The sequence below is a fragment of the Petaurus breviceps genome, unplaced genomic scaffold (assembly GCF_028583685.1).
Source record: "Petaurus breviceps papuanus isolate PSGF00001 unplaced genomic scaffold, PetGlider_PUasm1.0 126, whole genome shotgun sequence".
Lineage (NCBI taxonomy): Eukaryota > Metazoa > Chordata > Mammalia > Diprotodontia > Petauridae > Petaurus > Petaurus breviceps.
Genome location: NW_027185655.1, coordinates 25,669,498 through 25,693,841, shown reverse-complemented (window position 1 = coordinate 25,693,841; position 24,344 = coordinate 25,669,498). Strand labels below are relative to the sequence as shown.

At 37.7% G+C, this 24,344-nt stretch overlaps 1 protein-coding gene and 1 long non-coding RNA gene across 4 annotated transcripts in view; one reads left to right on the top strand and one right to left on the bottom strand.

Moving 5' to 3' along the window:
- BMPR1B (bone morphogenetic protein receptor type 1B) overlaps positions 1–24,344 on the top strand; it is a 482,311-nt gene that overhangs the window by 110,862 nt on the left and 347,105 nt on the right. For all 3 annotated transcript variants that reach the window (XR_011169511.1, XM_069094423.1, XM_069094400.1), the window contains exon 2: positions 13,723–13,796. The gene's annotated coding sequence lies outside the window, so the exon portion shown is untranslated. The remainder of the gene's footprint in view (positions 1–13,722; positions 13,797–24,344) is intronic.
- On the bottom strand, positions 9,609–24,293 carry LOC138165994 (uncharacterized). The gene is made up of 3 exons (XR_011169512.1): positions 23,456–24,293; positions 23,135–23,245; positions 9,609–11,197 (listed from the first exon to the last, which is right to left on the bottom strand). It is a non-coding gene; the product is annotated as an uncharacterized lncRNA (long non-coding RNA).

Sequence of the window (24,344 nt, the reverse complement as noted above, 5' to 3'; positions counted from 1 at the left end):
TGCTAGGTTACCTTGTCTAAATCTGAACATGGACAAACTCCATTGATAGATTTCAGACAGAAGCATTCAAGTGGACTTGATATTAGAGCTGGGTCGTTACTTCCTGAATTAATTTACACTGTATATGTGTATTATGTTTGATTTGGTAGCAAAAGGAAACATAACCCAGACTGATACCAATTTTTTGAACCACACTGTTCCCCTTCCCCACCCTTCACCCAAACCACCACAATAATTAGTCAAGGAGAGAAGACTTGTACCCAATATGCTAGTCTTTGCCTTGGGAGTCTGTGTCTTTATTGATCTCTCCCCTCTAAACACTCCTTCTCACCTGATCTTACCATGACAGATGTTCCATGAATCACCATTATCTCTAAAGATTCTTCTGCATTGAACTATTTTTGCAGACTCCACAACAAGGCATGTCTCATTGGTCCACCAATGTTCTCAATGTTTTACTATTTCTAGGCAGAACTATGGTTGCTGGCTTCCTTTATCCTCTACTCTTTAGAGGTAGGAGATCTGTGGACAGGGCCACACACATTTGTTTATGCCTCAAAATTCTGCAGCTTCCCAATCACTTGGCACCCTCAATAAGTACAGAAACTTTACATACAGGACATTTTTTAAATAAAGTATAAAGAAAATATGTGTCGACAGAAAATTAGAAATCTGAAAACAAGAAGACCCTACCAATTTGCTGATTATTTTTTGAACATTAGCTGTTTACAGATATTAGCCAACACATTGTTTTCATCGTTCAATTATTTTCAGTCTTTAACTCTTCATGACCCCATTTGGGGTTTTCTTGGCAAACCATTTGCAGTGGTTTGCCATTTCCTTCTCGAGCTCATTTTATAGATGAGGAAAATGAGGCAAACAGGGTTAAATGACTTGCCTAGGGTCACACAACTAGTTAGTATCTGAGGCTAACTTTGAACTCAGGAAGATGAGGCTTCCTGACTCCAGCCATCTATCCGTTGTGCCACATTGGTGCCCTAGCCAACACATAAGATATTGGAGGAAAAAAACCCCAACAAAACCCTGACATTTCCTTTAGTAAGATGTGGCTAACCAGATACTGATGTCTTGGAGATGCCTACTAGAGATTTCTTTTTGAGGACTCTTCACTGAATGGCCAGTGTTTTCATTGTTCAAGTGCATGGTAGTATTCTCCCTCCAATACTAACAAGTATTTGAAAATGGGACCAGATGGGGAGTCTAGGTGACACAGTGAATAGAGCACTGGCCCTGGAGTCAGGAGGACCTGAGTTCAAATCCAGCCTTGGACACCTAACACAAAAACTGGCCTGTGACCTTGGGCAAGTCACTTAACTCCAATTGCTCCTCCAAAAACCAAAAAAATAAAAGAAAAAATGAAAGAAAAAAAAGAAAATGGGACCAGACGAGGTTCTGAGGATAGGCCTAGAGGTCAAACTCTCAATCCTGGTCTCAATGTCACCTAGTTAACTATGATTTGAGTAAATTGATTAATTTCAACCCCACCTGTTTGCTTGTGTGTAAGGAAGGGGAGTGGTGAGACAAGTTTGGAAGATTACTTTAAAAAATATATTTTTCTAACTTTAAGGTTAAAAAAATTTTATGTAATTAGCAAAATCTATTAGACTTTTTTAAATCATTAAACATGAGTGATAGGAATATAGCTTTCATTTTAAAACCTGTCAGTTATTTCAATTTTTTCTATTACTTTTTTTCATTAAGTTTCTTCCTCTTTCCCTTTCTTAACTTACCTCTTCAACCTTTTTGTCTTTAAGCACCAAAAATTCAAAATTGTTTCTTTAATGTCAAATTCTCTTCCACGCTAATAAGTTCTACAGCCCTTTCCCTTTCTTTTAGGTTCTGCTTAAATGATCACATTTGGAATTTTCAAGTTTATAGACCTCTAATAATAAAAGACTAGAAAAACATTGTTATATAATACAATGCTGGTCACTCAAGAATACCAAATTTAGTTGAATTTTTGCAATAGTAAAGGATTAATAAATACACGTTGACTGACTGGTTGTCCATTACATTCACTCCTAAGTCCATTCCATTTCCCCCCTAAAATACCGCAGATTTCTTTAGATTCGGCTTGGCATTTAGTCTTCAACATGATTTTGTTCTCTTCCTTTGATTTGTGTGTTCTAGGAAAATGTTGTAAAGGGAGGAAAGGTCTTAAACTTTCAGATAAATACACTTTTAAACACATGCGTGTATGGGAGGGAGCTCTTGGACACACATTAAATGTCTGTGATTAATAGAGTTTTACAGGTGATTTTATGTCAGTTCTTTGCAGTAAAATTTATATGTAATTTCAAAAGAATCATTTGTTTAATTTGAACAAAACTTAATATTTTTGCACTTAACTACAAAAAAATCTCTCTTACTAAATAAACTATTAATGGGACTTTACTATGTGATATTTCAGCAAGTTGTGGTAATAAGGTAGAGACAATTTTATAATATATGTACTTTGGAAAAAGTAAGAATAGTTTTGAAATTTTTGAGGAAAATTCAGCATTTCAGAAAAAGAAAAAGCCTATTTGGATCACATTCTAAGCTGTCTTCTTTTCATGAACTTTGATCAGTATTAACTCATTTCTATTTCTCAATCCTTAGGATTCAGACACATTTTAAATGGATCTGTTCTAAATGGACCTCAGAGCTTTAGCTGAATTAACTTCTGAGATTTTCTCTAACCTGGGAGCTCATATTTAAGGATAGATTTTCACTACTCAGAGACTCCGTACTCCCAAAGCCATTGTTTTGCTACACATCTATGGAGTGCCTTTAGATGTGCCGCTGAACTAAGGGACCTGCCCTCACCCCATCCCTCCCCCACTTTTGTTTAGAGTCAAGTTTATTGAATTACTTTATTGCAAACAAGGACTAATGTTATATCCCTTGTGGTATGAATGACTTTGACACAGCTATATTGCACATGTGCAGTGATGATGGACTTTTTGTTCTAATAGAAATAATTGTGCCTCAGTTATACATAGTTTCAGGATTGTTTAACTTTTTAAACTTTTACTTGCTTCACTTTCACTTATTATTAGTCCTTTTGTTCACATTTTGCTATTTATTTAGATGAGGATCATAGATAAAAGTCAGTAGATCATCAAACATTTACTAACTGTCACTGTGCTACATCCTGGAGATACAAATAAAAGCAAAAGATAGTCCCTGCCCTCAAAGAGCTTACAGTTCAATGGGGAGACCACATGTAAATAACTGTACAAGCAAGACATAGATAGGATTAATTGGAGATAATCACAGAGGGAAGGCATTAAGATTAAGAAGGTAAGAAAGTATGGTGGAATGGATTATAAAAAAACCCCAAATTTGGAACTCAAAATCTTGTGGAAGTGAATGTTGAAAACTAAAAATAAATTAATTAATAGGAAAAAATATTCATTATAAAATCACAAAAAACTACTCACTTGGAAAAGAGGAGATACTTGGAGATTTATGGTTTTATGATTCTTTGTTGTTGTTCAGTCTTCACTTATATCTGACTTTGTGACGCTACGTGAGGTTTTCTTGGCAAAGATGCTGGAGTGGTTTGCCATTTCCTTTTCAAATGGATTAAGTCAGACAGAGGTTATGTGACTTACTCAGAGTCATATAGCTCATGAGGTCTCAGGTCACATTTGAACTCAGGTCTTCCTGCCTGTAGTCCCAGAACTCTATGATTGTAATGAGCCTAGTAATGACATTGGTAACAAATACAAAGAAACATGGAAAGACTTTTGTGAAGTGATCAAAAATAGAGTAAATTAAGCAGAAACAAGCAAACATGCAAAAGGGTCTGTGACAATGTAAATGAAAAACAAAAATCCAACCCAAATGCTGTCAAATTATAATTACCCTGCTTTGTCCTGTGGATAAAAGTTAAGAAAATGTACCTTATCATTCATTCCAGAGGTAGAGTAGTATGGGGGTGGAATATTGCATAGACTGAGAGGGACTGGCAATGTGTTGGTTAGTTTTGCTCCAATACTTTTTTTTGTCCTTTCTCATTCTTCCAAGGGATGGCTTATTGGGAAGGAAAAGGAGTGAGTGGAAGATATTTGGAAATGAATGTAAAATTCAAACAAAATGTGTCAATAAAAATGAGATATATTTTTAAAAATCTATGAGAAAAAAGTCACCACTTCTGTTCTTTAGTGGAGAATGTGACAGTAAAGAAAGAATTAAAGACATCAGTTCCAATGAAACTTTGGAATGATTTGTGGAGTGGCAGGGCATTGTGGTCCAAGTCATGCTTGGCTAGCAGTACATTTGAAATCATATCTTTTGAATATCATCTCTGTTTCCCAATGTTTATGGCTGAATAGCCAGATTTGAAGGAATTGTGAAATACATCAGTGGTAAGGGGAGTACGTACAGATCTTTCTAGAAGTTTTATCAGTGAAAGGAATGAAAAAGAGGGTTCTATACCCCAATGTGTCAATTATTGATAAAACTTTTAATATAGAAATAGAGAATTTATCTTGTAATTCATGAGATTCCGTGTAACAGAAGCAGCCCTCATCTTTATAGTGCCACTTTGTGATGGAAATAACTGCCCATTTTGGCTCCAGCTATTTCCAGCTATTATTTTTATTCACCCAGGATGATGTCATTGTGAATACTACCTGTCCCATTGAAGATCAAATAGCTTACAGCACTTCATCCTGATTTACTCATTGTCCCATCATCAACCAAAATGGTCGTGGGGGTTGTTTGTGAAATCTCCTGAGGTGCACTTGCCAGAGTCATGAGATAAACTAAAAGGACTATTGCTAAATTAGCCATGTGATCTTTGGCGAGTCACAACCCCTCCAAAAGCAAAAAGCAAAAAAAAAAAGGAATATTGCTTAAGCTGGTGTGGGAGCCTAGATCAAAGTTGGGTTATAATCATCATGAGTAACCAATATCTGGAACAGGAGAGAAGTTAGAAGGTTATACTTCATTTGGAAGTCACTAGTAGGGAGTTAGAATGGAGGAGTGTTGGGTGATGATGGGTAACATGATGAGAGTAAAATTTTCTTGGAGACAAACCCTGAGATTGAGTAATTTAGGGCATTTTCCTACCCTCTTATTCTGGAGGTCATACAGAAGCCCACTGGGTCTTGGGTTGCTCCCACTTGGAAGGACACTAACTATAATATGTCACATGATTCTAATTTCTCTTATATTAACAGTTCCACAAATCCAGTGTCTTGTATTTTTATATGCATTTGAACTACAGGGAAAATTTTATTTTTAAAAAATAATTTTTACATAAATTTAAATTCCTTCTGTCCCACTGTATCCCTTCCCCCAATTTTGCAAGAAAGGAAAATTAAAATGTTCATAAACATAAATAGCCCATTAAAAAAAAACATATTAGCCATGCAGGTAAATAGAGGTTTCTCTGAATTTTAAGTTCATCACCTCTTTTGAAGGATGTGAGTGGCTTGTTTCATCTTCAATCCTTTGGACAAATGATTTATTATTGCATTAACCAGGTTTCTGAGGTAGTCTTTATCTATAAGGTTGTTTTTATTGTATATATTGTTCTCCTACTTTTGTTGATTTTATTCTGCATAAATTCATAGGGTTCTTTCCAATTTTGTCTGAAATGGTCCATTTCATCATTTCTTATGGGACAGCAAAATTCCACTTTATTAATATACCATAATATGTTCAGCTTACCTCTGTTAGGAGGATAGACAGCCTCCTAGTTTTAAATTTTGGGTACTACAAAAGTAGCTGATATTTACCTTTGTGTATTTTGTTCCTTTTTACCTTTTATAGACTTCTTTCAGGAATAAGTTTAATTGTGATATATAGCTTGGTCAAAGGATATGTATAGTTTAGTAACTCTTGCGGGCATAATCAGGGTAGCTTCTCTGCTTTACCTACAGAAGACATTTTCATGGCACCTGGACTAATAAATAAAATTAGGGGTTTGAGTGGTTTGGCTGTAAAATCTCTGTAACTGATCTTGCTGCCATTTTAGACCCTTTACATTCTGCATAAAGAATGTGCAACACAGGTAGATTCTATATCCATTAAAAAAAAAAAAACCTGTTCAGTGGAAGACAATTTAACTTTCAAGGGAGAAAACATGTGCTTATTCATGCTGTAACACTTTTCTGTAATTTCCATCAATATCTGTGGTTGTCTTGTGGTCTGTTCTATTCATTTTCTGAATAGATCTTAAGTATTCTTGATTCCAAGTAGTTTGTTTAATTATCTTAATGTAATCTTCATAATGATTTTAAGCTGTTTCCCTTGGTGAGTAATTGCCCAGAAATCTTGATAATTGGCATTAAAATGGCAAGGCATGTTTCCTGTTACTGGTATTTGGGGGCTTTGCTGTCTTACAAAGGTGCCTTTTGGAAAGACTCAAAGTCTAACAGTTTTGTATTGGCAAATGGTGGAACATTGATTAGGAATTTATCAAAATAATATTTGAATATGTTGAAAATAACATATTTAGAGAAAGTAAAAATCTGAAATCACCTTATAGTTTTATCTTAAATATCTTATAGCTGATTATTTTATGACAATCCATCTTTGTTTCACTGTTTTTTAAACTCCAGAGTAGTATACTTTTAATATATCTCGACATTGTTAGTGCCTTTTTTTAGTAGTGGTTTTAAGATCTAAACTCCAACACAATGTTTTTAGAAACACAATTAGATGGCTAATTTTCATTTAATGAGATTTCTATATTATTTATGTATCTATTTAACAATACCTTTTTGCTTGCAGTTTCATTAAATTCTCCAAGTACTTAATATTGTTCCCCCCAAAATGTGCTCAATAAATTATGATGACTCATTCATTCATAAAATATGTATAACTACTATGTACATGACACTCTTTGAAGAACAGTAATTTGAGGACAGTGTGATTGATGTCTTTTTGATGCAATGGAAAGAGTTTTCTTTCTTTCTCTCTTCCTCCCTTCCTCTCTTCCTCTCTTTTTCTTTCTTTCTTTCTTTCTTTCTTTCTTTCTTTCTTTCTTTCTTTCTTTCTTTCTTTCTTTCTTTCTTTCTTTCTGCTTTTTGGAGGAGGGATTGCAGGGCAATTAGGGTTAAGTGACGTGCCCAAGGTCACAAGCTAGTTTTTTGTGTTAAGTGCATGAGGCAGGATTTGAATTCAGGTCTTCCTGACTCCAGGGCTGGTGCTCTATTCACTGCGCCACCTAGCTGCCCAAAAGAGTTCTTTTTCTAGAATTAGGGAAGGTGCTGCTTTGTGACCTTGGACACATCAATCAACTTTTCTGGTTCTCTTCCTTCTCTGTCAGATGAGTGAATTGGACTAGATTATCTCCCATTTCCTTTGTGTATATCTTATACTTAGCTGTTTGTCTGTGTTTGTCTTTCTTTTTATCTCTGTTGTTTAACACAAGGCTTGGCAAATAGTAAGCACTTAATAAATGCTTATTGATGGACTCTCAAAAGTCCCTTGGAACTCTATTATCCTATGTTTGTTAATCACAATTTCATTGGGCAGTTAATATGTAATATATTATAGTGGAATATTAGTCTCACTGTACACTGACCTTGCTAGATACCTCTTGTGGTATTTTATTCAGTTTTGGACACCACTGTTTAAGAAAGATCTTGCTAGGCTGGTGAATGTCCACAGGAGGGCAAGTAGATTGGATTCATGAGCTCCTATCATGTGAATATCATTTGAAAGAACTGGGCATATTTAAGCTGGAGAAGAGAAGTCTCTGGGGAGAGAAAAGAGACGTCGGGAAAGCTGCCTTCAGGTATGTGAAGGGCTGCCACGTGGAAGAGAAAATGGATTTGCTCTGTTTGGCCCCATGAGGGGGAACCATGAACAATGGCTGGAAGTTGCAATGAAACAAATTTAAACTTTATTTCAGGAAAAAAAACTTGACAGAGTTATGTAAAAGCTGATTGGGCAACCTAGAGAAGTGGTGGGTTCCCCCTCCTCGGGAGTCTTGTGTAGTATGTCTAGTATGCTGTAGTGGGACTTCCTTTGGTGTATGAATTGGACTAGATGCTTGTTGAAGCCCTTTCTAACTCTCAGATTCAGTGATAAGTAACTGAAACAATTGCAGTTTGGTTTGGTTCCTTGGTATCATGAGACCATACCAGGCAACAGGACATAGTCAAAAGTGGCTTCAGATAGTTGGCTTATGGGGGCATGGGCAAACAAAAACAGCCCATTTCCCCTCTCAGCTTGCCATGACAGCCATGCTTGTGCCTTAAAGTCCTGGGGTAAATTAATTTCTACTGCAGATCTTGCAATCGAGCCAAGAACAATAACATTATGATCCTTATAATTAAAAAATATGAAGTGTAAAGATGGCTTGGAGGTCTTCTGAGAGGTTATAAGTAGGAAATTCTTCAGGGGAGAAGAATGCATTTCTGGTTCAGTATTCAGCATGCCTAGAGGTTGTTTACATATTTTAGATAGCCTTAGTTTGGATAAATTCATACTAACCTTCACTAAACTTATTATGGCAAGGGTGATGGGGGGAGGGAAGACTGTGCCAGTGGAGTGCAAAGCCAATCTGGAAAGTCTTTGAGTATGGCTGCCTAGCTAAAGTCATTGTTGGCTGTTAAGGACTCCCCCTTAACCCCCCAACAATATGAAGCAGTCTCGGAAGACATGTAAGGTTTATAATTTGAATTGAAGGGAGAGAGTACTCCTACTGATCAAATCATGGGTCTTTTGAATTATTGAAGTAAATTATTCCTGATGGATTTTTTCCTAGGGATCTAGGAGATAAAATGAGAAATACATTAGACTTTCTACACAGTCACAATTTTCCCTAAGCAAATGTTTTATTGATTTTTTTTTTACCATCATTGTCACTTCCCAATAACTCCTCCCTCCTGACAAAATTTATTCTTGTGATTAAGAAGCATACTAAAGCAAAACAGATCGGGGTGTTGGTCAAATACATGTGTCTGAAACACATACACCACTCAGTAACTGTAATTTCTGCAATTGGGCAGGAGGCACATATTTCACCATCGGTTTTCTGAAAAGTAGATTCTATTGATCAGATCAGAATTCTGAAGTCTTTTGGTGATGTAGGATGTCCTTTGTATAACCAAAGCCATTATATAAATAATTCATTCAGCCCAGGGTTTCACATCTGAAAGAACCCTGCATCTCTCCCTCCGATGGCTGAGTAGAGGATTCCCCCCAGAACCTTCATTTAAGGAAGGTGCCCAGGCCAGCCATCTCTTCATTTCCCAACAGGCTGCTCTCCTCTGGATTTCTCTATCATGCTCTTCCCCACTCTTTGAGCTTCCTTTTATGTCTTGTTTTCCCCATTTAGAATATAAGATCCTTGAAGGCAGGACTGTCTTTCTTTTTGTTTATCTTTGTATTTACTTTTATTTGTATTTCTACCACTTAGCACAGTGTCTGGAACATACATAGTAAAAGCTTAGTAATGCTTATTGACTGACTAGCTGACTGAATTCTTAGTCATTTCTTATGGCACAATAACAGTAAGTAGCATTTACATAGCACTTAAACATTTCTAAAGTGCTTTACATATGTTATCTCACTTGATCCTCAAAACACCCCTCATGGTGTAGATGCTATAATTAGCTCCATCTTACTAATGAGAAATCAGAGAGAGGTTAAATGACTTGCCCAGGGTCACATAGCTAAGCAGGAATCAGAATTTTTTACTCCAAGGCCAGTGTTCTATGCACTGTCATCTAGTTGCTGAATATATAACATTCCATGACATTTATATATCACACTTTGTTCCCCATTTCCAAAATGATGGGTCCCCACTTCTCTCCACCTCCCAGTATTTTTTGCTACTATTTGCTAGCTAGCATTCTTTTGCTAGAAAAAGAGCTATTTTGATTATATTTGTGTATGCCAGGAGACTTTCCCTATGAAAAATCCAACAGCTCCAACATTTATCACCAGTATCTTGAAAATTTTATTTTAAAGTTTCAATTACCATCTAATAATTTGACTCTGTAATGGGGGTGGAGGGAAGAAATGAGAAGAAAGATAAAGTTGAATTGTTCTTCCAAAGACAGGGCCAAGTCACTTTATGGATATAGCACAGTTGATATGCATGCCAATCATGGCAACACATACGTACGCACGCACGCACGCACACACAGAGCTTTTAATGTGATTGCAGATCAAGTCTACAGTGCTTTAGGCTAATCATATTCAGAGTTCTTTGAATCATAGAGGTTAAAAGTGATTTCATTTCACTTCGTTTCGTCAAAACCCCCCAAATTGCATGAATTCCTAACTAATGGCATCTATCCTTTTATTGAATAAGAATACATACCACCTACAGGCTGCAGGATTTTTTTTTTTTAGAGATTTTGTTTTTGTTGTAGAACAGTGATTCTATTCCAAAGAGTATGTAGGGTGATAGAGATGTAACAAATAAGAATAATCCACATTTATTAAGTAGAATGTTGGGTGAGAAAACAAGTTTACTGACAGTCTCTGTCCTCATAGCTTACTAAGGGGATTAGATACCAACACAGATACCTACAAACCCACTTTTGCACCTAGAATGCCCCTTTCCCACACTCATGATCGCTACTCCAGTTTCAAGGTACTTGGTTCTTTATTCCCTAACTGGGGCGCTTATTTTTTTCCCTAGTCAGCCAGAAAGTTCAGAAAAAACAAAAACATTTATAGTTTTATATAGGGTATGCATAGGAAGCATTCATAAGGAGGGCACACATGTAGGGGCATTTGTACATTTGAAGTTGTTGCTGTTGTTGTGTTGTTTAGTTATGCCCAACTCATCATGACCCCATGGACCACACCATGCCAGGCCCTTCTGTCTTCTTCTGTCTCCCAAAGTCTATCCACAGTCACATTTGTTGCTTCCATGACACTAACTATCCATCTCATCTTCTGTCATTCACTTCTCCTTTTGCCTTCATTCTTTCCCCAATATCTTTTCCAATGAGTACTGTCTTCTCATCCTATGGCCAAAGTATTTAAGCTTTGAAGTTGTAGGATTACTGAAGTCTTCTGGTTTTGTCATCCTGCCTCTATCACTGGGCTTATTTTTTGCAGATCTGTTCCATGTAGTAGCAACTGAGTTTTGCTTGCTGATCTCTTGATGACCAATGGTCATTGGGCATGATGTCTTTGTGGGATCTTGTTCCCCCGTACTAGCTTCTGGCCTCATCTCTTCAGGATCAGCATCTGCTCTCTCAACTCTAACCTGCTAAGATAAAAAAGCTAGAATCTTTTTATTTTGATAAAAGCAGACTGATAGTTTTTAAGTCATACGTAGCCCCCCTCCCCATACCCAATTAACAAAAACCAGGTAGAGTGCCCCAAGATAATATTGCCATTTCTTTTTGGCCATTTTCTTGGGGGAAGGGATCTTAGTCCTCTCTTAACAAATAACTACCTGATTTAGGGTTTGTCTTTTCCAAAATCCTCTTTTAGCTTATCATACAGATAAATATAAGGCAAAATATATAGTTAAGGTGAGGAGAATTCTCTACTCACCTAATCCTATGCCTGTCTTTATTCATATTTATTAGCAGCAAAGCCCCATTGTTTTGGTGATGTGTTCTGACCAGCAAAACACCTTAATGTTTCCATGTTCTAGTAGTAGGATTCCAAAGGACTCCTAAAAATACTCTCTCCCTAAGAGAGAACTGATGGCATCTGAATACAGACTGAAGAATAATATTTTTCACTTTTTTTCTTCATTTTCTCCCAGAAAATGACTATTCTACATGATTGCACATGTATAACCAATATCAGATTGCTTACTGTCTCAGGAAGGAGGGAGGTGGGAAAGGAAGGGATAGAATTTGGAACTCACAACTTTAAAAATGAATGTTAAAAATTGTCTTTAACATGTAGTTGGAGAAAAATAAAATATTATTTTAAAAATAATAGGGTTCCTAGATTTAGAGTTAGAAGGAATCTTTTATTTATTGCTTTATCTCTACAATTTTATTAGGCAGATCTGGGGTTCAAGGTCTGGTCCTCTAGCTGTACCCTACATGAATATACTAAGGAGTTCTGAAAGAAGTCATTTTAGTTATAGATAATGTGAAACAAATTCACAAAGGTGTGAGAGTTCATTTCATATGGGGGAAGGGTACAGAGGAAAATAGTATAGTTTGACTGAAGTATGAGTTGTGTAAGATGGGCCATAAATATGAGATGAAGGAAAACATTGAGTGTCTCTGGCCCCAATCAGAGGAAATTAACTTTACCTATTAAGCAGTTGGGAGTCATTGAAGAATTTTGAGCTTTTTGAACCTAGCAGTAGATAGTAGTGGAAATCATAATGAGTTTAGAGTTCAGATCATCGTTTGGCTATTGTGACCTTAGGAGAGACCCCTTTCCTCTGTGGATCTCAGTATCTCATTTGTAAAGTGAGGTGATAGTGCCCTAGATAGCTTTGTACATTTAGAGCTTTGATTCCAAGATCTGTGGACCTCTGTTTTAGTTTAGATCTATGTATTAGGACGTTCTAGAGGTGATCTACAAGACAGATTGGATGAGGAAGATAGGCTTAAGGGAGTTACTGGAGTAGTCAACCTTGGTGCTACTAAGGGCCATTACTGGGATAGGAGTGAAAATGAAAAAGGAGATGAGGATATAGATTTATGATTGATAGGATTTAGTAACTGTTTGGATATGAGAGGTGAGGATACCTTGGATACATTCTAAACAAATGTATATGGCATAGATAATGTGCACATGCTACCATTTCTTTGAGTTGTATACTAACTCTGAGTCCATTTCTATGATGTCAGGGACTTTTTAGGTCTTCGTATACTTTCCGCAATCAAGTTACATCATCGTCAAAATTTGGAGAAGAATTTAGTTGCTCTCTGGTGCCATCAGTATTTAGGGGAAGTCATAGTATCATATTTCAAGTTTTTCCTCTCAGGCTTTTTTAGACTTATGAAAAATTGAATTATTTTATATTTTCAAGTACAGTTAGAGATTGCATAGTTAAATATCACATTGATGTGCCTTTTATTAGAATAAGGTGCTAGTGGTATGAGAAATGAGAGACCTCTAAAAGCATCAGAAGTTTGTTTTTCTTGGGGGGGGTGGGAGTGGCTAGGTGGTACAGTGAATAGAGCACTGGCCCTGGAGTCAGGAAGACCTGAGTTCAAATCTGGCATCAGACACTTGATATACTTACTAGCTGTGTGACCTTGGGCAAGTCACTTAACCCCAATTGCCCTGCCCTCCCCCCCCCAAAAAAAGTTTGCTTTTCATTTTCTAGCAAACAAATGGCAAAAAAAAGTATCAATAGAAGTCTAGGTTTTTAACAATCTCTCATTGCTTTTATTAGTTTCCATTTTCCAGTAAAACAATTAAGAAAATGCATCAATTGAAATCTAGGTTTTAAAATATCTCTAAGTGTTTGTGGCCAACCCTCAGTATGTTTAAAATAAAATACTCAAATATATCCCCCAAAAGCCCAAGAGCTGACTTGTCAGTGTTTATGTCTTTTGGGGGAAATGTGGTTGGGTGTTAACTTTGAAACCACATTAGTGTCTGGAATTCCATTATATATCACGTTATTTTTTCTCATGTTTATAAGGGTGATGGACCAGCAAACCATGTGAAGTACTATATTGTAAAGACATTTTCGTCTCACTATTTGGGGAGGACTAGAAGGTTATGCCATAGAAAGAGATCTGTTGTTTTCTAATGCTACAACATGAACATACATAGTAACTTCACCTTTTTATTTGCTTACAGGGTAGAATTCAAACTTTTTTTTTATTCCTGGAAGTTGAAGCAAAGGAAGGTCATTTAGTGCTGTGCTGATAAAGGTAAGATTACACTTATTCTTAAAGAGCGAAGAAGGTTTGTTTTATGTGTCATTTTTTTGTTTTTTACTAGCTAGTGTTTTGAGATATGTCAAAGTGAACTTGGTGATAACTTATTTTATACAATGAATGGAATGTGTAATTGTTCCTTTAGTTATCAGTAGGTCCACATGAGATAAGAAAATGGAAGTAAATCAACATGACAAAGTGGTTGTCAATTTGTTACATAATTAGAAAGCAAGCCATGCCTTTCATTTGACATACTGGCTTTCACAGCCAACCTATTCAACAAACATTTATGTACTTAACACCTTCTGCCAAATATAGCCTTATTGCTGATATCACCAAGATAATATTGTACAGCCAAATACAACCTAGATTTAAAAAAAACCCTTAAATTTAATCCATTAATCTAATTAGCTATATAACCTTGGGAAAGTCACTTAAATTCTCATTTTACACATTTGTGCAATATTTGGTTGGAATGGATCACAGGACCATAGAGCCAGAATGGAAAGAGATCTAGAAGGTGGTTAATTAAGCCCAACTCCCTCATTTTACAGATGAAATTGAGAAAATTTCAATTTGTGCAGAGTCACATGTGAGGTCAGTGACAGAGCCAGGATTGAAATATAGGTTTTTTTACTCTGAATCCAGAAAGTTTTCTATGGTCTACATTGTCTCCCAATAACCTTTATGGCAACTGATGTTTTTTTCTTTAAAACTTTGGCTAATGGTATAGGAACTAGAGAGGAGGTTAGCAGGGAGTTACATGACAGAACCCTTGATGACTGAATGCCAAATTCCACAGCTTTATTTCTTTTCTCATATATGTGATGCCTAGTTAGCACTTAACTGTACTATAACAACTTCTTGTGATCCTTCCTATGGGATGTTTCTCATTATGCTGCCATCTTGCTTATTGACTATCAACAGGTGATCCAAAATACTTAAAATCCCTCTAGATCTAGTAAAGTATTCAATATCTGTTGACAAAAATGAGATTTAAAAAACAAGATTCCTGAAGCAAAAATCAATTGAATGTAAACCAATGATATCTGAACCATACTTATGACTAGATGCATTTTTCTCCATCTGAAATCTCACAGTGTACGAATATAAAAAAAAAAAGTTCCATTTGGTGCCTTTTGTGGTTCATTCTTCTTTCAGGATCAAAATTTTACTCATTATGTTTTCACTGCTCACTGAGGTCTTGTCACTTTTTTTTTTAAAGTGGATCTTTTATTTTATTTTATTTTGCTTTTTTGGAGGGTGATTGGGGTTAAGTGACTTGCCCAAGGTCACAAGACTAGTTTTTGTGTTAAGTGTCTGAGGCAGGATTTGAACTCAGGTCCTCCTGACTCCAGGGTTGGTGCTGTATTCACTGTGCCACCTAGCTGCCCCTTTATTTTCTTTTGAGTACTTTTGGACTTCCACTAATTGCCTTTCTTGCTGTATACAAAGTAGCATTACTGTCTTTTGACGATATATGGCACTAATGTTTCTAATTGCTCATTTTGAGCCATGTCCAAATATTCCTTTTTAAATCTTTTATCTACTTAGTCTCTGGAAACTGATTTTCTTCCCCTGTAATAACATTATTCACATGGACTTGTTTCTTCCTTCTTCCTCTAAGTAACTGTAGCACAATCCTTAGTACAGATTTTTTTTTTCCTCTTTGCCTTTTGGAGGGCAATTGGGGTTAAGCAACTTGCCCAAGGTTACATGGCTAGTTTTTTTTTTGTGAGTGTATGGGTGTTGAGTGTCTGAGGCTGGAACCAAACTCAGGTCCTCCCCACTCCGGGGCCAGTGCTTTACTCACTGAGCCACCTAGCCGCCCCACAGATTTTCTTTTGACTGTGCTATTTTCTGGCAGCTAGGAGGCACAGTGTATAGAGTACCAAGCACTGGAATCAAGAAGACTTATCTTTGTGAGTTCAAATCTGGCTTTAAACACTATCTGTGTGACCCTGAGCAAGTCACTTAATGCTGCTTGCCTCAGTTTTCTCATCTGTAAAATGAATTGGAGAAGGAAATGGCAAACCACTGTAGTATCTCTGCCAAGAAAACCTTAAATGAAGTCACGAAGAGTCAGACATGACTGAAAAGCAACCAAACAACGTATTATTTTCACTTTCTCTTTTAAGTTACCTTGACATTATGTTGATTTCCTTCAGTATAATAAAATCACAATTCATATTTTCAGCTGGCAGAGTTCCTAGTGGCATTGTAGTGTTAACTCTGCTCACTTGAAGAGCCATGGGAAAACATAAGACAAGAGAGGCAAAAAGAAACAGACAGTAGCTTTTTGGGGGACGGGATAAGGAAGCTAGCAGTTGGCATCAGTCAGTAATAATAATAATAATCAGTAGGCACTTGGACTGCTGCTGTTTCACTGCTGATAGCAATCCTTGCCTTGTTCAATTCTAGGGAAGAGAGAACTTCTATTTGCTTGTGCATATTTAGTTATGCTTTTGATAGGGAACAGTCAGGATATCTACACATCCTCTGTAACAAGGAAGGAAATATCCCCCAGCCACCATAGCATGCATTTCTGGAAACAGTCTTGACACAACAACATGTTAATTGGCAGTGGGCAGGGCATATTATGGATGCTCTGAGACTGGGCCCTCATTGGCTAGTTTCCCTCATTATTCTTAAGTAAACTGTGGGTCACTTGAATAGAAAAATAGTTAAGGTGTTTGGGAAACATCAAAAAGTTGGCCTAGAGACACAAAATAGTAGTGATGGGGAGGTAAATTATCTAGACATATTCTGGATCTCTCTCTGTCATTATCTGTGCTCTGTTTCTGTCTGTTGTCTCTCTGTATCACTTATTTCTATCTCTGTCTCCCTCTCCCTCTGCCATAATGAAAATTTCATTATCCCAAAACAGGACAAAATGTGTTCTACCTAACAAGGAGGAGGGAAGGGGAGGGATGCTTATTTATTAAGCACTTACTATGTCCTAAGCACTGTCTTAAGTACTTTACAAATCTGATCTCATTTGATACAGAGAGAAAGGAATTGATTGACTTGTGAGGAAGTGAATGCGCTATCTTAGAGTTTGCAATAGTGAAAAAATGGAAAGCCAGACATGGCCTTAACATGTACTCTAGATCTGAGGAGAGCAAAGCAAGGGTTTGTAGGGACAGGGAACCTGTGGCCTTGAGACAAAATGTGATCCTGTTTGTCCTCAGGAGCTGCTGTTTGGCTGAATCCAAACTTGACAGAATAAATCCTTTTATTAAGAGGAAGTTTGAATTTAGTCAAAGGGTAGCCCCTGAAGACCTAGAGGGCCACATATGGCCTCGAGGCCACAGGATCCCTACCCCTAGTTTAGAGGAAAGATAGCTACAATGATATGAACTAAATTCTCAATGGGAAATCAGCCTGAGAGGGCTTTTTACAATGAAATTCTGAAGACCCAAAAGGAAGCAATTCTGTTCATGAGAGAAAGGAGGGCTACCTAAAGGAATAAATGTGGATATACATGGAATCCAGGTTAGATTTTAAAAGTATAGAGCAAGCAAGGGTAGTAATGAAGAGTGAATATAGAGGCTCGAGAAATGTATATGTGTGTATATACACACATACACACATATGTATATATAGCTCAATAAAAGTGACAAATTTTAAAGCTCAATCTGAGCTAAAGTTGACAAAGAAACCCAAAAATATAATAAACTTTTTTTCCTTTTTGAATATATTCTGGGGAAGGTAGAAGATGAAAGATAGCCTGTATCCCTGCTCAGCACAGATGGGATAATAATTAAAAAGCAGAATGAAAGCAGTGCCACTCGGAATTTTGTTTGTTTTTTGTCTCTTTGGACTGGAAAGGACAACAGAAACATGGTTAATAGGGAGTTAGTAAGAGAGAACCTAATAGTCATTATGTTCAGACAATCTATATCTTTTGGTACTGAAAGAGTCGTTCCTTATGATTGCCAAACTACTGTCAAATTAATTATTAGTGATGGTCATGGGGAATGGCAAAAGTACGAGGGTATTTGGGATGGGCGGATGTGCCTATTTGAAAAGACAAAAAGATAATAGATATTGCAAACTATTATAGGCCAGTGGAAATGACTTCTATTTCTTAACATTTGAAAAAGAGGAGCAATGGATAAGGGACTAACATAGCTTCATCAGGGTGATGCGAACAAAATTAGTGCATCTAGGATGAGGAAGGAAGCTGTTATTTGGGGAAAAGAAATTTGCATCAAGTCTTTATGATAAGGGTCTGATATTCTGGATAAATATGGGGGCTAATCTCTGTCGTCTATCTGTCGTCTGTCTATCTATCTGTCTATCATCAAAATCCATTTCCAGGATATAAACAAAGAAACTGAAAAGAAGAATTATACACTACAAATAACCATATGAAAATTTGCTGCTTCAAATCACTAAGAAGTGAAATATGCCTAAAACAATCTTGTGGTTTTGACTCATGCTTATTAAATTGGCAATGATAACAGAAGATGGGAGTAGTAAATGATGAAAGAGTGATACAGAGATATGCAGACAATTATACATCTTCCGCAGTTGTGAACTGGTTCAACCACAATGGAGAGCAATTTGAAATGTCATCAGAAATAGAGGAGCTGTGTCTTACTAAAGCATGCTTCCCCCCTTTTTAATCAATTAATTAATTTTTTTGCTTTTTGGAAGTTGAAAGGCAGGGGAATTGGGGGTAAGTGACTTGCCCAAGGTCACACAGGTAGTACGTGTTAAGTGTCTGAGTTTATATTTGAACTCAGGTCCTCTTGACTCCAGGGCCAGTGCTCTATACACTGCACTACCTAGCCACCTCTTTTTTTCAAGAAAATCTTCTCTTCAGTGTTTAAAAAGGATGAACTGACTAAAACTTTAACTAAACTCCCAAGTTCTCTTCTATATATTTGCTGCTGCATTGCTTGCATTTCAAAGCACCAGATTTAAAGTCATCAATCTGATCTGATGAACTTATGTAGAAAAGGAAAGCCAGAAAAAGATTCCTTAACTTGTAAATTGAAACAAGATAGAACAGTCCATTGTTTGATTTTAATCCTCTTTGCCTAGAGACTCAAACATACTCAAACATAGTTAGCACACTGATTGCAAGGGAAAGAGTCCTTAGGAAAGAAAGGCTGATGCAGTAGCCATTCAGTGAATTGCTCACAGATACCTTTAAAATCTGACTTTGAAAGAGGCTTTTGAAGAAGTTGTTTATCATAGGGTCTCACATAAGTTGCATCACTGTATAAATAAACTTGCCTGATGGAAAAAAATAAACATTCTATCTGGTAACAGGATTATCACTGAATATACACTTGCAGTTGAAAGCTTTAAGGATACATAGAGTTGAAAGTTGTTTGGAAAATCTCATCTCTTCCAGCTGTGGGATATCAAATAGACACTCCAGGATACAGTAACCTCACGATTTTCATTTCAAGGGTAATCCTACAAAAGCATGAGTTACTTTTCTTTTCTTTTTTAAAGAGATGTTCTGTTCTGTTTATGATACTTTTTAGAATATATTTGCACAAAAATAGGTTTTGTGGCATAGTAAGAACCCCTGGACTTGGGTTTGACTTGGGTGGCCTTCTCTGCCATCACTCCCTGGATGATATTAGGCAAGTCACTTTGAGTCTCAGTTTCTTAAGCTGCGATTGTATTGAAGTAAAGGTATTGAAATGGACACTGCCCTGTCTCAGTGATTCTGTATGTCCCTAGGGTGATTCTATTCCTAGGGCTTCTCTTTTCTTTATCAGTGCAGAGCATGACCATGCCTGGGGAACAGACGGAGGACAGAGCCATGGGGGAAATTCAGAGGGAAGAGGACAGAAATAGCGGGAACCTCAGAGAGCCACCAACAAGAATCCTCTTTGTATACTTCTCTGAGAAGTGTTATTCCAAGTTATTCTTGAAGGCATATAGTGAGAAGGAAGGAAACAATTATTCAACACCTCTTATGTGTCAAGCACTGTATTCAGTACTTTACAAATATTTTCTTATTTGTTTCTCATCATAATCCTGGGACATAGGTGCTTTTATTATCCCCATTTTACAGTTAAAGAAACTGAGGGCAGACAAAGATTAAGTGACTTACTCGGAATCATAAAACTTATGTCTGAGGTTGGATTTGAACTCAGCTCTTTCTGATGCTAGGCCCAGCAAGCACCCTGTCCAAATAGATCCAGCTAGTTTTAGATCATTCAGAAGTTTTTCTTTATATCAGACCTAAATTTGTCTGTCTTCAGTATTCAGCAAATGCTTCTAATTCTGCCTCAGGTGCCAAAGACAAATCTTATCCCTAGAAATACTCATAAAATAACTTAAAGTCAGTTATTATATCTCCTGTATGTCTTATTTTCTTCAGGCTAAACTTAGTTCCATCAATCCATTCCTTGAACAGTATGGTTCTGAGGTCCTTTACCATCCTGGCCACCTTCCTGGTCTTTTTTTTTTGGACATCTCCCAGCTTATAAATGTCTTCCTTAAAATGTAACCCAGAAATGAATGGGGTATTCCACCAGTTCAGACAAGGTCCCCATGAAGCAGGCCTATTACTCTTTTAGTTCTAGAGGGAGGGGAAGGAAATAAGTATATATATAGCACCCACTGTTCAAGGTACTGTGCTAAGCCCTTTACAAGCAATATTTCATTTGATCCTCTCAACAACCCTGTGAGGTGGGTGTTATTATTTCTCCATTTATTACAGCTGAGAAAATTGAGACGAAGTCTGAGTGACTTGCCCAGGGTCACATAGCTAGCAGATGTCTGTCAAATTTGAATTCAGGTCTGAGTCCAAGCCTACCGTGTCACCTAGCTGCCCCTAGAATACACATGATTCTCTTCTTAATGTAGTGTGAGATTTCATTACTTAATTGGCTGCCCTATCACACTATTCACTCATATTGAGTTTGTAGGTACCCTAAAACTCACATTTTTTAGATGAACTTTTGTTTAGCTGTACTAAGAACCTATTATGTGTTGGGCACCTTGTTAAGAACTGGAAAAGTGCTATGAAGTTATTTCTGTACATTGGAGAAATGCTCACTCTCTTCTGCTCACCCCTCCTTCCATCTTTTAGCACATGATTTCAAATGGATGGTCATGTGATAGATTTGTTAACCAACTAGGAACATGGGAAGCAGTCCTCATACAAAATTTAGATTTCCCAGCAAGATTCATTGAAGGGGAAAGAAAATCTAGAGCCAAGAGCCAGAAACAACAGAAGCTGAGATTCTTTCAGGTGTTTCTAGGAAGTTTGTTTTGCTCTTACGTCTGTGGACTGAGTTTCATGCCAACTATCTGTTCATGCAGTATTAGCATTTTCACACCAATTGTTGAAATGCAATAGCATAAATATGGCTTCCCAGATTTGCCTTAATATACAGAACAAGGGCAGGTAGGTGGTGCAGTGAATAGAGTGCCAGACCTGGAGTCAGTTCAGATCTGGCCTCAGATACTTATTATCTGTGTGCCTCTGGGCAAGTCACCTATTTAAGTCTGTTTGTCTCAGTTTCCTCATCTGTAAAATGAGCCAGAGAAGGAAATGGCAAATCACTCCAGTATCTTTGCCAAGAAAACCCTAAATGGGGTCATGAAGAGTCAGACATGACTGAACAACAAATGAAAACAAAATCTCTGAAATGTTGGTAACTCTGTCTCTACATACACATATGTACATATAGGTAAATTAGTGTATGTATAGTATATATGTATGTTTGTATATATGTATGTTTGTATATATGTATGTATGTGTATACACACAGATTTTTTTCCCTAGCTCCCAGAGAGTCTTGATAATGATTGAGGAGGACATGGAACTATTTCTTATCTTTCTCCCAAATTTATGCTGTGGAAACTGAACATTTTGATTCATTGTAGAGCTAAAGAGTGGAGAAAAAGGATGCATGTGCAGGTGGCAAAGGGAAGGGGACCAGAAGTGAGTCTCCATGTCCTGCCTTTCCAGTCTTCTCACCCCTTATTCTCCTCCCTGTTCTCTGGGATCCAATGAAACTGACCTCCTCGAGCTTCTTGCATACTGCACGCCGTCTCCCTACAAAGGGTGTCTTCCCTGGCTGTCCTCTGTGCCTGGAATGCTGTCCCTCCTCAGCTAAAGCACCACTTTCTGCAAGCAGCCTTTCTCAGCCTTCCCTTGTCTTAATGACTTCCCTCTGGGATAACCCATAACTGATCCTGTGTGCCTCTGGTTTGTCATGGCTGCTGATATGTTATCTCCCCCACTGGACTGTCAGGTCCTTCACAGCAGTCTGCTTTTCACTTTTCTTTGTATCTCCAGTGTTTAGCACACTGCCTAGAACCCAATAGGTGCTCAATAAACACTAAATGATCGCTTAATCGGTGTCTTGTCTTACGACTAGTCTAAGCTCCATTAAGACTGGAACCCTCTTATTTATACTGTGCAGCCACTGGGGATATAGATATAGGACACTAAACCAGTCTGCTCATGCTACAAATGAAGAAACTGAGGCCCAGAGAAGTTAAGTGACTTGTTCAAGCTAACGAGAAACCAAGTCTTTGACTATGCAGTGTTCTTTCAAAGAGAGTTTTCTCTTATATAGTATCACAGGAAAAACAAGACAGTAATATCTCCCTCTACTATTATTCCTCTGGGAGTTTCATTTCTTAGAAGTACCTGGGATTAGGTGTTTTTTTTTTTTTTTTTGAGAGGGAAGGTAGGGCAATTGGGGTTAAATGCCTTGCCGTGTGTGCATGTTAAGTGTCTGAAGTTGGATTTGAACTCAAATCCTCCTGACTCCAGGGCTAGTACTCTATTCACTGCACCACCTAGGTGCCCCTCTTTTTTTTTTTTAATCTTAAAAAAGTTCCTAATTGATTCGTTTTTTTAAAAATCTATATAGTTTAGAGTTCAAAAGGGTCTTTGAGGTGAACTATCAAACTCCTCATTTTATACTTGTGGAAACTGAGACCTAAGATATTAAGTGACTTCCTAAGGTCACACAGGTAATAATAAGGGGCATTGGAATCTAGGCCCTCATTCAGATCCTCACCTAGAACTCTCCCTGCTCCATCATGCTGCCTCTTACTCATGGTTAGACAATTTCTTACAGCTCTTATAACTAATTATTTAACTTCCACCCAATATTTTTTGGAGGTTTCCAAAAAAGCCTCCCAAAGTTCTATGAGCTATATGGAGACAATCTTGGGAAAGCTGCCTGTCACACTTTAACTGGCATGCAAATGTGGGAAGAAAAATTAAGACAAGACAAGATTCTTGCCCTCTGCCTTCTCAGCCCCATTCTTACTCTTATGATGACTGTATTTCAGCCATCAACCCCCCACCCCGCCCTGTCCCCACACCCACTCACAGTAAGCTTGGCCATTTTCTTGAACCGTCTAAGTACACAGTGCCTTTTGTGGTGTTCCAGCCAAGTTGTCCATGTCGGTAATTTGTGAGATTCCAGTACGATTTATAGCACCTAGGATCACAGCAGAAAGAGGCATTTGAAAAGTTATGTACATTTTACAAAATGAGGAAGTTTTCATTGGGGACAATGAAATGAATCACTGAATGAGTAAATGAATGAATAAAGAGTAAAGGACTGAGAACCAGAAGGTCTGTTTTATACCCATTCCCCTTCATTTGTTTTCAGGTACAACTCTGAACGTCTGTGCCTTGGTTTCCTCACCTGTAAATTGGCTGAAATCCTTAGACTTCCCACTTCACAGGGTTATCTGGAGATAAGGGCTGGATAGATTATCAAACACAATAGAGCTGTGAATTGTAATCATGCCAAATCTCACTCTTCCTTTCACGGAGACACACTCAGAATTCTACAAATACAACTACACACTTTGAAAGTCCATCCACGTTGGGGATAATAATTGCTGGCTGTTTTGTCAGTTCTAACGTCAGCTTTCATGGTTCATTGCCCACCTCCGCTCCCATCCCCGACTTTCAAATATAAAATCATGCTATATCAGGAGAGATCGCCTCCTTTCATGAGGTCTTTTGGGGGTGTAACTAAATTCCATCGAAGCAGGTTCGAGAGAGGGCTGCCTTAAATTGAATTTTTCTTGTAGCATGTGGAGGGGGTTCCCAGGTGCCAACATGGGGAGGTCTGAGAAGGCCCTTTGCCCAAAATCCACGTGGCCCTAGGGCTTTGGTGCATCTTAAGCCAAGGTGATCGCCCTTGCTCAGAACTCGCTCCAGCTGAGACTGGTGCAATCCTGAAAACAATAGGGAAGCTTTAATCGTCCTTTGTAGGCACCTAGACCCCGGGTTTCGCTAATGGTGTTTCTTTCTGTTGCTGCACCAGCAGCGTGCCTTGCGGAGGACTTCTCCGTCCCAGAAAAACTTAATTATCCCAATAATGGGAGGGTTCCGAAATTGCAGGAACCCGAGAAGGAGCCGCAGTTTTCCTGCTTGTAACAGATGGTTAGTGTTTAAATGCAGACCCTGAATTCCACTTACTTTGAAACTTTTGGTTACCTCCCCCACCCCACCCCACCCCCTTTCCTCCCCTCGAGCAAGGGAATGAGTAAGATGATGGGGGGGATGAAAATAGAAGCTGATTA